This window comes from Ambystoma mexicanum, chromosome 7q, assembly GCF_040938575.1.
Source record: "Ambystoma mexicanum isolate Mex_15411 chromosome 7q, UKY_AmexF1_1, whole genome shotgun sequence".
In the NCBI taxonomy this organism is placed as follows: domain Eukaryota; kingdom Metazoa; phylum Chordata; class Amphibia; order Caudata; family Ambystomatidae; genus Ambystoma; species Ambystoma mexicanum.
In genome coordinates this window covers 284,802,693-284,818,174 of record NC_090941.1, presented here as the reverse complement: position 1 = coordinate 284,818,174, position 15,482 = coordinate 284,802,693, and the positions used below count along the sequence as shown (strand labels likewise).

The 15,482-nt window shown below is 54.3% G+C and overlaps 1 protein-coding gene across 1 annotated transcript in view; it reads right to left on the bottom strand.

The window, feature by feature from the left end:
• The window catches only part of RBM26 (RNA binding motif protein 26), a 1,704,516-nt gene that overhangs the window by 260,466 nt on the left and 1,428,568 nt on the right, over positions 1-15,482 (bottom strand). The window lies entirely within an intron of this gene.

The window sequence follows — 15,482 nt, the reverse complement described above, 5'->3', positions numbered from 1 at the left end:
AGACACAGAGGCGAGCATTATCCCACCCGGTGAGAAATTAAGAATGTATCACGCTTGATAATTATTATATATACATTGCTAAGAATATTTGATCATTTTGAATGTATGTATATTCCTCAAAATAACACAACGTATTTCTCTCCCACCACTCTAAGGGAACTAGGGTTGTAATATACATGAAGGAATTTGCATTCTTTCTCTCTCTCTTGACTGCGCCAACAGACAAGTCCGCCTAATCCACAGCACGTTTTATTTTCTGCTATGAGATGGCTTCAATTCCAATTCTTCTATCGGCCAAGTTCGCAGCCTCAAAAGAGGAAGTTCAAGACTGTTTACGAGGGGAATCACACTCATCTGAGGAGACCGTCACGTGCTAGTGGCCTCAAGACAAACTTTCAACAAGCCCTCTGGGAAATGGAGTTTATCTTTTGTTTCAAGGTTTTAATGACATATTATGATGTTTCTACTTGGTATATTTGTTATATATTTTCTAGTGCACCTTTTCTACATGCATATTACCTATTGCACTCAGGTGCACTGAATAAAATATCTTGCTGCTGAGTTTTCAGTGTTTAAATAAATAAAGTAGCATAATGCTCGCCTCTGTGTCTTTAATAGGAGGAACAAGTTACTTACCTGTAACTGTTGTTCTCCAGCATGGGTCTGGCATGGATTCACATGCTCATGAATTTCCCAGTCATCAGGCTGGGAATCTTCGGTAAAGAAAAAAAAATCAGTATCAATTTCGTTTCTGATCGGTCTTTCTTAGTAGTAACCAATCACTGGTCTCTGGGTCATACTGACCCCAGCCAATGACTGCACTCTCACTAAACCCCTCCCCTGGCAGCCATCCTCAGATTTGGTAGCACGTCAAGTGGCAGTGAAGAGGCGCAGAGGGGAAGGAGGAAGGGTTCGCATGTGAATCCATGCCAGACCCATGCTGGAGAACAACAGTTACAGGTAAGTAACTTGTTCCTTCTCCAGCATGGTCTGGCATGGATTCACATGCTCATGAATACAAGAATACATAGCAGTACACACACGCACAACCACGGGAGGTGGCAAGGCTCAACATTAGGCATTACATAAACTCAACATTAAGCATCTCTTACCTCCTCACCAGGCCCCCTTTCAGGCGAACAGGTTGCTCAGCACTGCTTGGCCGACTCTGCACTCCTCCCTGGAATCCCGGTCGACGCAGTAGAATCTCGTGAAGATGTGCGTCGACCTCCACCTAGCAGCCCTGCAGATGTCCAGCAGGGGTACACCAGACAAAAACGCCGTGGTAGCAGCGATCGCTCTGGTCGAATGGGCTCTCGGATGGCCGGGCAATGGCCGGTTGGCCAACCAGTGACAGTGCATGATGCAGCCGGAGAGCCATCTGGAAATGGAAGCCTTCGAGAGGGCCTTCCCTTGATTCACAGGTCCAAAATTCACAAACAGTTGTGATGTCTTCCGAAAACTCTTCCTGCGGTCCACGTAGAACTTCAGCGCTCTAGCTACATCAAGCAAGTGCAATGTCCTTTCGGCCGGTGACGAAGGCGATGGGAAGAAAACTGGTATCACCAAGGGTGCATTGAGATGGAAGTCCGACGGCACCTTGGGCATGAAAGAGGGGTGCGTCCTCAGCACCACCCTCGTCTCGTGAAAAGTCGAGTATGGAGGCTTGCAGGATAGGGCCTGGATCTTCCCCACTCGTGTGGAGGTGATGGCCACAAGAAATGCTGTTTTCCATGACCGGAACTTCAACGGTCCCGAATGTAGAGGCTCGAAGAGCGCCCCCATGAGCCTGGTCAGCACCACGTTGAGCTCCCATGCCGGGGCCAGAGCCCTCACTGGGGGGAATGAACGGAACAGTCCCTTCTTAAACTCCTTCACCAGGCGATAAGACCACAGAGATGATCGTCCCGTAGTTCTGGTGTAGCGGGATATCGTCGCTAGATGTATTTTGATGGAGACATGAGCCAGCCCCGCCTTGGCCAGCGACAGCAGGTACGGCAGCACTTGAGGGGCCGTAATTTGCAGAGGGTTAATCTTCTGTGCACGGCACCAGACAGAGAACCTCTTCCACTTGTGTCCGTAGCACTTTAGAGTTGAGGACGCCCTGGCCTTTGCAAGCATCTCCTTGCAGTCCGCCGGGATATCGTACTCTCCAAACTCTAGTGCTGCAGGAGCCAGGCCTGCAATTTCAGCGACCCCGGGTCGTGATTGAGGATGGCACCTCCTTCTCTGGAGAGATTTGTGTCTGTCGGTAGTTTGACTGGGGGGAGGGGGGGGGACGCTGACAAGTCCAGAAGGTCCAGGAACCAGATCTGTCTAGGCCAAGCCGGTGCGACAAGGAGCATCCTGCACTGGGACCTCTTGAGTTGGTTGACGAGTCGCAGTACCAACGGCAACAGAGGGAACGCATACAGGAACAGGCCGTCCCAGGGGAACGAGAAAGCATTGCCCATGCTCCTCGGCTGGGGAAACCTGCTGGCAAACCTCTTGCACTTGGAGTTTGCTGCCGTCGCGAACAGGTCGATCTGGGGTTTGTCCCATCGTCGGATAAACTGATCCACTTGGTCCTGATGCAGTTCCCACTCGTGGCACGAGCGCAGCTCCCTGCTGAGCGAGTCAGCAATGGTGTTCTTTATCCCTGCTAGGTGGAAGGGTACCAGAAACATCCCCTGGGCAACGTCACAGTTCCTGGGCCTCCTTGGATAGGGCCGGGGACCTGGTTCCTCCCTGCTTCTGGATGTAGAACATCGTGGTGGCGTTGTCAGTGAAGATCCTTACTACCTTGCCCTTGAGGGACGGGAGGAAAGACCTGAGAGCCCAGAATACTGCTCAGAGCTCCAGGATGTTGATGTGGAGTGACCTCTCCTCCGGGAGCCAAAGGCCTCTCGCGTGAAGATCTCCAGTGTGCGCTCCCCATCCTTCCAGGGAGGCATCCGTCATCACCGTCTCCTGGTGTGCTGGGGTCTGAAAGTCTGGCCGCTGCGAGATGCGCGCGGGTGCCCCACCACCGAATAGCTTGGCGGAAGACCTCGTTGAGCAGGATCTTGTCTTCGAAGCTGCCCGCCGCTTGCATCCAATGGGCGTCGAGGAACTCCTGTAAAGGGCGCATCCGCAGCCTGCATAGGCGCACCAGGTAGATGCAAGAGGACATCATGCCGAGAAGGGACTTGATGGACCTCACCCTGGCCACATCAATGGCCAGCAGGCGCTGCACCTTGCCCAGGATGGCCTTCTCCCTTTCCTCCGACGGAGAAGCCAATCGTGCCACTGTATCAAGATTGGCTCCCAGAAACAGTGCGACCTGTGACGGAACCAGCTGGGATTTGGGGAAGTTGATGGAGAATCCCAGATCCGTGAGCAGTTTGACGGTCTTCGCTGTGTGCTCGACGGCGAGCTCCCTTGTCCTTGCTCAGATGAGCCAGTCGTCCAGGTAGGGGTAAATGTGGATCCCGCTGCAGGCGCAGCGGCGCCGCCACCGGCGCTAGGCACTAGGCACTTGGTAAATACCCTGGGCGCCGATTTCAATCCGAATGGCAGGGACTTGAATTGGTAGTGGCGTCCTTGGACTACGAATCTGAGAAACTTTCAGTGACTTAGAATGGGGATGTGGAAGTAAGCATCCTCCAAGTCCAGCGACAATAGGAAGTCGCCTTCCTCCAGCTGTCCCAGCACGTGCTGGAGGGTGACCATCCGGAACTTCTGGGCCTAGATGTTTGAAGTGACTCATCCACTGTTTTTCCAAACAGGTAGTTCCCGTCAAAGGGCATGTCCAAAACTCTGGTTTGCACATCCTGGCGGAAATCTGTTTCCTTGCGCCATCCCCGCCGTTGAAGGCAAACACTGTTGCCCAACTGGCGGAACCCGGTGTCAGCGATGTCTGTGGCCACCGTTATGGCGTGGTCCGACGCCACCTCACCTTCTTGCAGCATCTCCAGGGCCTTCGCCCTCTTGTCGTCCGGTAGGAAGTCCAGCAGGGGAGCGATCTTGTACCACAACTCATTGTCGTAGCGGGCAACAATCGCTAGGGCGTTGGCTGCCTTAATGGTCGTCGCCGCAGACGAGATGACTCGTCCCATGGCGTCCAGTTTCTTTCCCTCGCTGTCAGGTGGGGAGGTTGAAGTTGAAGCCGTTTCCCCCGCCGCTTTCTTCTTGGCCACTGCCGAGACGACCGAATCCGGGGTCGGCTGTGCCCTAAGGCACAAAGGGCCAGAATCAGGGACCCCGTACTTCTCGTACCGATCCCTCTCGACAGGCATCGTGGACGGGTTCTTCAGGACAGCAAGTCCCTTGTCCAAGATGTCATCAAGCAACGCAACCGTGAGGACCGTCTTCCTCTTTGCCTCGTGTCGTTGATAAAGGAAGCTTGTCTTCTTCTGTTCCTCGGGGCAGAGCTGGAAAAGCTCGGATGCCCTGGCAATCATGAAATGGAAAGAGCCAAGTTCGTCAGGTGAGGAGGCCCGAGGGGGTGGTGATGGAAGGCCCATCCCGTCACCACCGTCGTCATCCGTCCCCGTCGTGGCCGTATCTGTTCCTGTGTCCTCCCTAGGATCAGGAGAAGGAGATGAAGGCTGAGCGGGCCGCAAGGTCTGGAAGGGCAGGGGGGGGGGTTGAACTCTCCTCTGCTTGTTTGGAGGGCTTCCCGACGGGCCCGGTTCTGCTGGGTCGTCCGTTGGGGGTAGAGGCAAACTCGTCCTCATCTCCGTGCATAAGGTTTGTATTGCCATCAAAATGGCCACCGGGTTGTCATGAGGCTCGGGCACTGGTTGCGTTGGGAGCAATGGCTGCTCCTTCTCCACGGGAGCCTCGTCGGCGCCACCGTCGCTCTCTTCGTCCGCCTCCTCAGGATTCCTCCCGTGGGACCGGACCTCCTCAAACCTCTAGTTGAGGCGCTTCACGACTTCAACCAGCTCCTCCTCAGAGGCTGTATCCGAGTCCGTAACAGCCACCACCCCCCCCCCCCTCTTTTTCCACCGCGGTCTTCACAAGGGTTTTATCGATGGGCTGAAAAGAAGATTCCCTCCGCGCTGGCAGGGAAACTCTACGCCCCGTGGTCGCCTCCACTGGTGTAGCCTCCACAGGCTTCGCCAGGGCAGCCACGACTCCCTCGATAGAGGCCTTAACCGTGTGAATCAAGGCCGACTCCTTCGAGATAGACCAGGACTTCTCCAGAAGCTTACCCAGGTTCTCAGATTTTCTCTTCCCCGAGCCAGAACGCTGGCTCGTGGTTGATGGCGTTGGTGAAAGTGAGCCTTGCCGGGCAGCCAAGGAGCCCGACCCGTCGGCGCTCCTGGTGCCCGCGGACTCGCAGTGCTTTGCCTTCTGTTGGGCCCCCGTCGCCAGAGTGGCCTCAAAGGACTTAAAAGACCACTCGGACCTCTTCTTCTCACCTGCCGGGCTCTTCCCTTCCAGCCAGTTGGTGAGGCGGATACGCCAATCCTTCATGGTCCGTTCTGACAAGTTCTTGCAAAATGCAGTCCTTCTCCACGTGCGTTTTGTCTTCGTGAAGGCAGTAGAGACATCTCGAATGCTCATCCTCCTAGAAAACATTCTGTAATCCTCATCCAGGGCAGTTCCTGAGCAGCTTGGATCCGGGCGTCGAGCTTCCCTTGTCCTGGGCCATGTCCACCGGTTAGGCCTCAGATCTGCTGGAATCCTCCGAGAAGCGTAACTCGACGAATACTTCGCCCTTGAGGGGCATAGAAAATTCCGAAATGGGTCCCCGTTGATCAGAAGTAGAAACGTTGGAGCTTGAGGCTCGATTGACCGAAACAAATTAGATTAAACTCTTTGAAAAAACGCAAAACGCAGTAAAATCTCGAGAGCTAAAGCCCGAGGACTCCCAACACTTGCACGTGCGGTAAAAATCTGAGGATGGCTGCCTGGGGAGGGGCTTAGGGGGAGGGCAGTCATTGGCTGAGGGCAGTATGACCCAGAGACCAGTGATTGGTTAGTACTAAGACAGATCAGAAACGAAACTGATACTGATTTTTTTTTAACTGTTTATTTTAAAATCAAGGTAGGATGACAATTACATAACTTGCAATCATTTAAGCATGTTAACCCACAGACACTTTCTTACTCTCTTCCCCTCCTCCCCCCAGCTCCCAGGCCCGGATTCCTCCTTCTAGAGCCGTCTGCCTCGCACCCCGCCATCTATGTGTCCCTTTGGGGCTTTCTTCATCCCTCAGGGTCCAATGTGCATTCGTGGGTTTATAGGTCAGTGCTGGGAATCGCTGGTCGTCTTCCAATACTGGGGCCCAAATATTCTGGAATCTGTGGAGCACTCCCACCTTTGCCGCCGTTACCTTTTCCGCAATCAGTATGTCCCAGAGTTTCGTCCACCACTGGGCCATGAGGGGGCCTTCTGGGGATTTCCAGGCACGGGCCAGCACAGTTTTCCCGGCTAGTAGGCATTGGGTCAGCAGTTTTGCTCCATTTCCGGCACGTGGGTAGATCGTGGGGATTGGCGCTCCCAACAGGACGGGCTCCGGTTCTTGCGGGATCGCTGACCCAGTGATTTGTGCGATGGTCCCCAGGCATGCCTTCCAGAACTGCTGGATCTTTGGACAAGTTCACCACATGTGGAAAAAGGAGCCTTGGTGGCTGCACCCTCTCCAGCAGAAGTAGTCCACTTGGGGGTTCATGTGATGAAGTCTCAGCGGCGGGTAATACCACCGTAGTATGATTTTGTATGCACTTTCCCTGTTGGTGATGCAGGTGGATGAGGCCTGCGTCCGGGTCCAGATGTCTACCCAGGTCTAGTCTTCTATCGGGTGACCAGGTCCACTTCCCATTGGGCCAGGCAGCACGTTCTCGTGCTCAGGAAGTCGCCAAAAAAAATAAAATCGCCTGTAGAGGGTGGATACCCTCCCACGGGCCGGGAGGTCCCAGAGTGTCAGTTCCAGGGCGGTGGGAGGACGCATTGCTGCCTGCAGAGTTAGTGGGTGAGCACACCAGTGACGCAGTTGAATATAAGTGTACCTGTCCCTTTCCTGGAGTTGGAACTTTTCTTTACATTGCTCAAATGTGAGGGGTGCCTCTCCCACGTACAGCTGGTCTATGGTTTCAAGGCCACCGTTTATCCAATTTTGGAACTTGCGGGGGTTTGCTCCTGGCGAGAAAGCCGGGTTATGAAAGATCGGGGATTGTGGGCTCAGTCCTCTCAGAACCCCCTTTCGTTTCAGGGCCCAATCCCAGGAATTTAGAGTGTGCCTGGTTGCCAGCAGAAGGTCTCCCCAGTGCGTTCTGAGGGAGGGTGGGATGTGTGGCAAGAATCGCAAGGGTAGGGGCATTTGTGACTGCTCCAGCTCCACCAATCTGGGGCGGTTTGTAATTGTCACACGTGGACCTGTGCTAATTGGGCTGCCACCATGTAGGCCAATAGGTCCCGGACTCCCAGTCCTCCCAGTTTGGAGCCCCCAGTAGGGTCTTTAGGGGGATTCTCGCCTTCTTACCTCTCCAGATAAATTTCAGCATCTTCCTCTGTAGGTCTCGGAAGGCTGGAGTGGGGATCGCCACCGGGAGGGAAGCACAGGCATAAAGGAACCTCGGGAGGAGGGTCATCTTGCACGCTGTTCTGCATCCCAGCAACGAAATCTCTTGGGCCGCCCAGCGTTTCAGTTCTCCTTCCAGTTCTCCGAATAACTGGGGAAATTTCGCTTTGTATGTGTCTTTCGGGTCTGCTGGGATATAGACCCCCAAATAGGGGATCGCCCTTTTTTCCCACATGATAGGGCAGATCATAGCCAGTGGTTCCCAGTCTCCTGGGGTGAGGCCGATGCTTAGGGCCGCTGATTTGGCGAAGTTTACTGAAAAGCCGGATACCTCTCCATAGCTGGTTATTTCGTCTAGCGCGTGTCGCAGGGAGGAGCTGGCTTCTGAGAGCATGAATAGGACGTCATCGGCAGATAGGGCGATTTTATGTTGCGAAAGGCCGACCCACGGGCCTTTGATCTGGTTCAGTCAGGGGGATCGGGGCAGAGTTATGTCCGTTGATCCTCAGGAGTGTCTTTGGGGCTGTATAGTTAGCCAAGACCATTGTTTGGAATACTGTCCCAAATACAAAGGCCCCCAAGGTGTATTTCATAAATGTCCAATCCACCCTGTCGAATGCCTTGATCGCATCTAGGGCCATTAAGACCAGTTTCTGGGAGTTCCGGGTAGCAAGGTCCACTAGGTTTAGGGTCCTCCGGATGTTACCTCCTACCGCCTGGTGCAGAATGAAACCTGCCTAGTCTGGTTGAATGATCTCTGGAAGGACGCGACCAAGGCGGTTCGCCAGAATTTTAGAGTATAGATTTGCGTCAATGTTCAATAGTGCAATCGGCCTGTATGAGGCCAGGTCCCTCGGGTCTTTCCCAGGTTTGGGCAGGAGGATGGTGGTTGATTCCTGCATCGAGGGGGTTACCGACCACATTTCCCTATAGGAGTTGGAAAGTATCACCAGGGGGGGAATCAGCTGTGGTCTAAATAATTTATAGAACCTGGCCGAGAATCCGTCTGGGCCCAGAATTCGTGTTTTGAGTGATTTAATGGCATCTCCAATCTCCTCCTCTGTGATGGGTGCCTCCAGCTCCTCTCTTGTTGTGTCGGGAAGTCGAAGCAGTGCAGCTTTATGCAAGTATTCCATTTGTTGCGGTTGGTTCCATGGGGTGACCGTCATGACCTTGGTGAGGTGGTCCGCCGCTAGTTGTTTTTAGGTTCTGAATATTGGACAACTCCTTTGGGGTCACGCAGGCCTGCCATCATATTGGTTCGTCTTAGTTTGGCCAGTTTGGCTACCAGTATTTTATTGGCCTTATTGTTCTTCGCGTAGTATGATTGTTTGGCCATGAGTAGGGCGGTTTGTTCCGCATAGTGGGCTTCCAATTTCTTCCTGGCTGTACGCATAGCTCTCTGTCTTAGGGGACCAGCCTTTTTTCTTATGGGCTTCCTCTGCGGCCCCTAGTTCTTCCTCCAAGGCTATCCGGGTCTGTCGCCTGTTCCTATGGTAGGCCGCTCCTTGGGCGATCAGGGTGCCTCCGATTACTGCTTTCATAGCATGCCAATTGTTTGCCACAGAGGTATCGGAAGCTGTGTTTTCTTCAAAGAAGTTCTTGATGGATTTCGCGATCTTGTCCGTTGTTGCCATATCATTGAGGACAGGGTCGTATAAAGTCCATCTGCGTGGGCTGTCGGATTTAGGGTTCAGTGCCCGGATCTCCAGGATCACTGGGGCATGGTCAGATAGGGCTCTCATGCCGATTGATACCTCCTTGACAAAAGCCAGAGTTTGGGAGGAGGTTAGGAGGTCGATCCTCGAGAAGGTCCGGTGGACGTATGAATAGTAGGAGAAGTTTTTCAGTGGGGTGGAGCACCCGCCATGCGTCCACCACCTCTAAAGATCGGAACATCTGGAGGAAGCTCAGCGCCCGGGTGAAGTTGCTCGAAGTCGGGGGGTGTCGTTTGTCTCTTGTGGGGTCTGGAACGTCATTGAAGTTTCCTCCGATTATCGTTTGGCCTTCAATGAAGAGTGAGAGGGAGGAACCCAGTGAATTGTAAAAATGTGATTGTTCAACGTTGGGGGCGTATACCGAGATGAAAGTGTATAGATCTCCCGGCAGAAGGCATTTGACCGCTACAAATCGGCCTTCGAACATGTTTTTGTTTCCAATATCTGTGGGTTTAGGTCCTTCCTGAAGAGGATCGCGGTGCCCCCTTTTTAATTTCCTCCTGAGGTGAAGAATTGGAGGTGGTACCATTGGGAATGGAGCCGGCCCACATATGTTTGTAGCAGGTGCGTCTCTTGGAGCATGGCTCCTGCCGCCTCGTGATCCCGAAGTTTTAGTAGGATTGCTTTTCGCTTAGCAGGAGAGTTCAGCCCATTGACGTTTAGGGAGAGGAGCCTTAGGGTTTGGTGGTCTGCCACTAGGTCACTCTCTGTGAGTTGGTGGGGGGAGAGGGGGCTTGAGGGGGGTGGATCAACTGCCATTACTGTTGAGAGTTAGGAGTGTATCATCCTGCACTTGGGGTTTTAACACGTGCCCCCAACAGGGGGGCGTAACCTTAACCAGCGGGTGGGCCGACATTGTGTGTGCGGACGCACCCTTGGCCAACTGAGCCAATGAACGAATCAAGGTGTAGAGTACCGTGGGTTTCCAAGGATTCAATGTTGGAACTTTCCTTGGAGTGGGTATGAACCATGGGTGTGGCCCACCGCCACCGTCGAAGAGATCTATTTATCTGGGAGTGAGCTGGTAGTTCCATAGTAGGTGAGGTCTGTCGAGCCGAGGCCGCTGTCGCCCAGATCCATGAGTTGTGCACCGTCCCAGTTTACCTCCTCCTGTGGTTTCGCTGCATCTTCGACCACGATGATCGCCTGGGCTTCGGGGAGGGGGGTGGTTCAGCTTCCCCAGCCCCCTCCAGATTCGGTGAGGGTTCTCCTCGGGTGAGGTTGGATGCATGATTTTGTTTGCGTCTTCCAAGTGGCTGATTCGCCGAACAGTGCCTTTATATGAGAACTGTAGCGCCTTTGGAAATAACCATCTGTACCGCACCCGTTGGTCTTGGAGAAAGAGTGCCAAGGTGCGGAGTGCCCTTCTTTTCTTTAGAGTGAGTAATGAGAGATCCTGATAAATCTGCAGTGGGGTGCCCTGAAACGAGAGGTTGTCTCCCGTTCGGCTAATTGCTGAGATGGCCTCTTTAGTTGTGAAGAAGTGAACCCTGGTGATCACATCTGGGGGAGGGTCTGAATCCACTCCCCAGCGTGGGCGCAGTCTGTGTTTTCGGTCTAGCAGTAGTTGGGATTTGTCCAGATCCGGGAGCAGGGCCTGGAAGAAGTCCCCTATGTATTCTGCTAGCTTGTGTCGGGGACAGAGGATGGAACACCTCAGATCCAGAGGTTATTGCGACGCGACCGGTTTTCAAGGTCCTCTTGTTTAAACTCCAGGATCTCATATTTATCTTGTAGGGTGTTAATGGATCGCTGGGTTTCCCCCAGGGAGGTAGTGTGGACTTGTGAGCGGTCTTTGATCTCTCCCAGCCTCTGCTCAACCTCTGTTATCCTCTGGTCAGTCTGCTCTACTTTGGAGTTGAGTTCTGATAGGCAGGAGCGGAATTCGGACTGGATGTCTGCCATGAAGGCCACTAGGTCCCCTCTAGTAGCGTGAGCATCCTTTTCCTCTGGATGTTTCTGTAGGGTCAGTTTGGGAGGATCATGCTTTTTGCCTTTGTCTGCTACTGCAAACATAGTGGTTATGTCCGCGGCTTTACCGGCCTTCGTTTGTTTAGTCATGGTGGCTAGGTGGGGGGCGGGGGCCGCGTCAGGGAGGTCTCGGTGTCCACCGGGGGGCACCAAGAACGTGAAGGAGGCTTTGTAGGGGAACTCTCCAAGTGAGCACCCCAATGGATCAGGTCCTGCGGATTTTTGCGAGTTGTTGAGCTGGTTGGTTGAGTGTGTCCAGTAACAAAAGGGAAGCCGGAGGTCCGTTGCGTCGTTCTGGGCTGGGTCAGCGCGCTGGGTGGGTATGTGGGCCGGGGCGCCCCAGGAAGGACGTTGGGGGTGGGAGTCTGTATTACACTGGGCCTTAGCTGGAGGGACTTCTGTGTGCCATGTGTTGTGTTGGGCCGGGCTGGCATGGACTTGCTCCTGGCGTGCTTCGTTTCTCGGGGGGATGGAGGGGAGAAGAGATCTCACCCTGGGGTGCTGTGCTGTAGGGCCCCTGGTTATTACGCTGCGGTTGGTGTTGCCTCTGAGTCTTCTTGAGGCTCAGATCCGTTTGCGCGTGGGGGGGAGCTCCCATCCGACGCCTCACCTCCCCGATCCTGCTGTACCTGGAGTGGCCGCTGATGTGTCCGTTGGGCGAAGGCGCCTGGGCTTCTCCAGGAAGCAGGATGTCTCTGCAGCTCCCCGTAGCGCAGGCTCCCCAACAAGGCTCTGGCCGAATCCGGCTCGCAGCGCCCTCGTCCTCGGGACCCGGATCAGTGCAGAGGGAGGAGGCAGGAAGCAGTCCCTCTCTCGCCGCCCGCCCCCAGCGGAACTCCGGGAATAAGCCCCCGGTAGGTGCTCCGCCACGGTCCTAGCCGCAGCTGCCATGGGGCCCGAGTGAGAGTCGCGGCAGGCTCTTGCTTCTGCAACTGGGTCTGCGGATGCTTGTGCTGTCAGGTATCAGTGCGCCCCTCCTCTCCGTTTTCTTAGGTCTCCACTCGCCCCCTGCCTCAAGGTTCGTTTGCTTCTCTGGGGATCGCAGGCGCCCACCATCTTGATTTTCGTGAAGGGCCCCGGGTGCAGGGTTTGGCGGCCATAATCTGGTGTAACGCACACACGTTAGTCGGTCATCTTCGACCTCGTCGTGCCCCAATGGTTCCGATCACCTTGAGTGGTATTGGTGATCGCGTACCTGCATTGGAACTGCATGAAATTCGCAGAGGCGGGTCACCCACGGGCCGCTTCAAGGGAGCGACCGCATCCGTGGCGCTCCAAGCCACGCCCCCACTAATTTTTTTCTTAACCGAGGATTCCCAGCCTGATGGGGAATATTCATGAGCATGTGAATCCATGCCAGACCACATGCTGGAGAATTAAGACTTTCTAGTAAGTTATTATGGAAAATCTTTATTCCTTATCAGATAAGACTCCTGAAGCAGTGGAACAATGGAGGAGGGCAGAAAGCTCATAGTAACAGGTTTTGCAGCACTGCCTTGCCAAAATGTGCATCAGCCCCACGGGCGAGGCCCAAGCTGTAGTGCCTCGTAAAAGTATGGAGTGATGGCCAAGTTGCTGCTTAGCAAATGTTCCAAAGTGGGAGCCCCCTTTGCAAGGCTGTAGATATGATATGATAGTCTTTTATATAGCGCCTATACACAATGGCCCTCATTACAAGTCCGGAATCTGGTGTTTCCGTGAAGGCGGTGACACTGTGTCCGCAAGCATGCGGAAGTAAGGTGTGATTACAGTTTGTCGGTTGCGCGGACTACACCATCGCGGAAACTGTGTCACCACCGTAACGCAAACACCCACGGAGATGGATTTACCGGGTACAATGGCAGTGGTACATCTGTTTCCGCCATGTTGGTACAGAAATGGACATACCGGTTCCGGAAACACGGATCACGAAAACCGGAAAGAGAGCGGCGGCCATTACTTAAAACCACAATCCACTGCAACCCTCAGTAACCCCTAGGATCCTGTGACTTGCTACAAACAACCACTGAGATGACATCCAGGATCCCAGCCACCCGCCAGCGCAAACCCCGCTTCAGCAATGCTTAACTGACAGTGCTCGTTGAGCACATTGTGGACAATGCAGCACTGCTGTTCAGTGTGGATCAAAGGCGCAGAACACAGCAGAGGAAGGAAGGAAATCTGGGCAGCCGCTGCACAGAAGTGCACAGCAGTCAGTGTGACTGTGCGCACGGTGAAGGACTGCCTCAAGCGCTGGGACGATCTGCGGCTGCGTGTCCACAACCTCATGGCAGCACAGCACCGGCACAGGAGGGGGACCACCTTCACCACTGAAGCTCCAGACCTGGGAGGAGAGGTGCAGCAGCATCATCATCATCATCATGCACCTAGAGGGGATCGAGGGAGTTGGTCAAGCAGAGGTCGGAGCCAGCACACCTGCCGAGGGTGGTAAGTACACAGAGTGCAAAGCCATGAGTGCGAATTATGGTAGACCCCCACACCCCATGCCCCCCCACCCCCCCGGAAGGGCCTAGAGGAACACACCACATCCACCATTGACCCCTCCACCACACCGCCAAGCAGGGCAGAGGCACACAACACATCCACCATTGACCCGACCACAAACAGCACCCCATGTGACAATACCCCCAGGACAGGCAGACAGCATGCAACTGTGTGCAAGCCATGATCCACACACCTGAGTGCATCACCCATCAAATGTGTACATGCAAGTGGACCAAGTATAAGTAGGGATTTGCATGTGAATGGCCCATTCACATCCGGTCACACGACTAACAGCATGCCCTACATTCCCCTACAGGCACATCAACAGACAGTGATTCAGCACAACAGCCTACGCCAAGGGGAACTGCACGTGGCCGTCGGACAAGGCCATCCCAGGACGCCACTGCCTCCACCTCCAGCACACAGGCATTTGCCACGGTGACGGTGCCCGATGACAGACACCTCCATCCCACTGCGCCTGAAGTCCAGCATGTGGCAACACAAAACACACCTGCTGCCACTCCCATTGCATCCACCAGTGGCCCTCAAGCAACCAGCGACAATGACGCAGCCAGCGCGGAGAGTGCGCCGGGAGAACAGGGCGCTGACGCACCTGGCAATGCAAATGATGGGGGCAAAACCACTCCGGAATAGGTGGCCATATTCATCCCCATGGGACCTCACAGTCCATTGTAGTCCCCCACACCTTCCATCCCGGAAATCTGCGCCCGCCTACAGCGCATTGGGGAGCACCAGGCAAGCCTGACCCAGCTTGTGGAGCAACAGCTCCAGGAGGCAAGGCTGCAATGTGAGGAGGCCCGACTACAACGGGAGAGCACCGCCATCTCTGTGCGCCGCCACTCACGTGCCATCGAGCTGTTTGCCATGACTAACATGGTGTTATGTCGTGTCAGGGAGGGGAATAACCTGTCCAATATTGCGGCGTCAATGCTGGTTGCCCAGCAGGCTTACCTGGGCCGTGTGCCACCTACAAACCCTGCATTGCCCTCTGCCAGCAGCATACCCTCTAGTTCGGTGACCAGTAGCCCTCGTAGGAGGTCATCACGGCTGGCAGGACCCTCTGGTAAGGCCGCAAATAGGCTGGGCATTGCAGAAATGTTCTCCCACTAGTTGTGACGGGCTCCAGGTTGGTGGGTGAGTACGTTGGGGTGGTTGGGGGGACATGCGTGTTCTTGATTACAATCCAATACCCGTTTACCCTGTTTATTCTAAAATACACTGGTGTCCAAATGCAAATGACGAGTGGACAATCTTATTTGGTGTGTATTCCAACCATTTACTGTAGTGCCACCACATGAAGTGCTGAATGTGCATAGGAAGTGTATCAGAAAAAATGGTGTACAAGTGCTGCACGTGCATGTTGTCCATCAATGGCACCCCAGCCTGGTAGAGCACCCATCGCCATCATCATCATCATCATCATCGGCTGCCTCGATGTCCGTGGGCAGTGGAATGTTCCTGCGTATGCACAGATTGTGCAACATTGCACATGCAAGTACTATTTTCCCTGTCTTCACCGGGCTGTACTGCAATGAGCCACCTGATCTGCTCAGGCAGCTGAACCTGGCCTTCAGCAGTCCAAAGGTCTGCTCTATCAGGCCACCTGTGCGTATGTGTGCATGGTTGTACGCCTCCTCATGCCTGTTCCATGGCCGTTTTTTACAGGCGTCATCAGCCATGGCATGAGTGCATATCCGGCATCACCTGCATGGGAGTGAAGGCAAGGGCACATGTTACTGTTTGTGGGAGTCCCGTCTGAATCAGATGGAGTTTACTGATGCCCCTTCTGGTAATC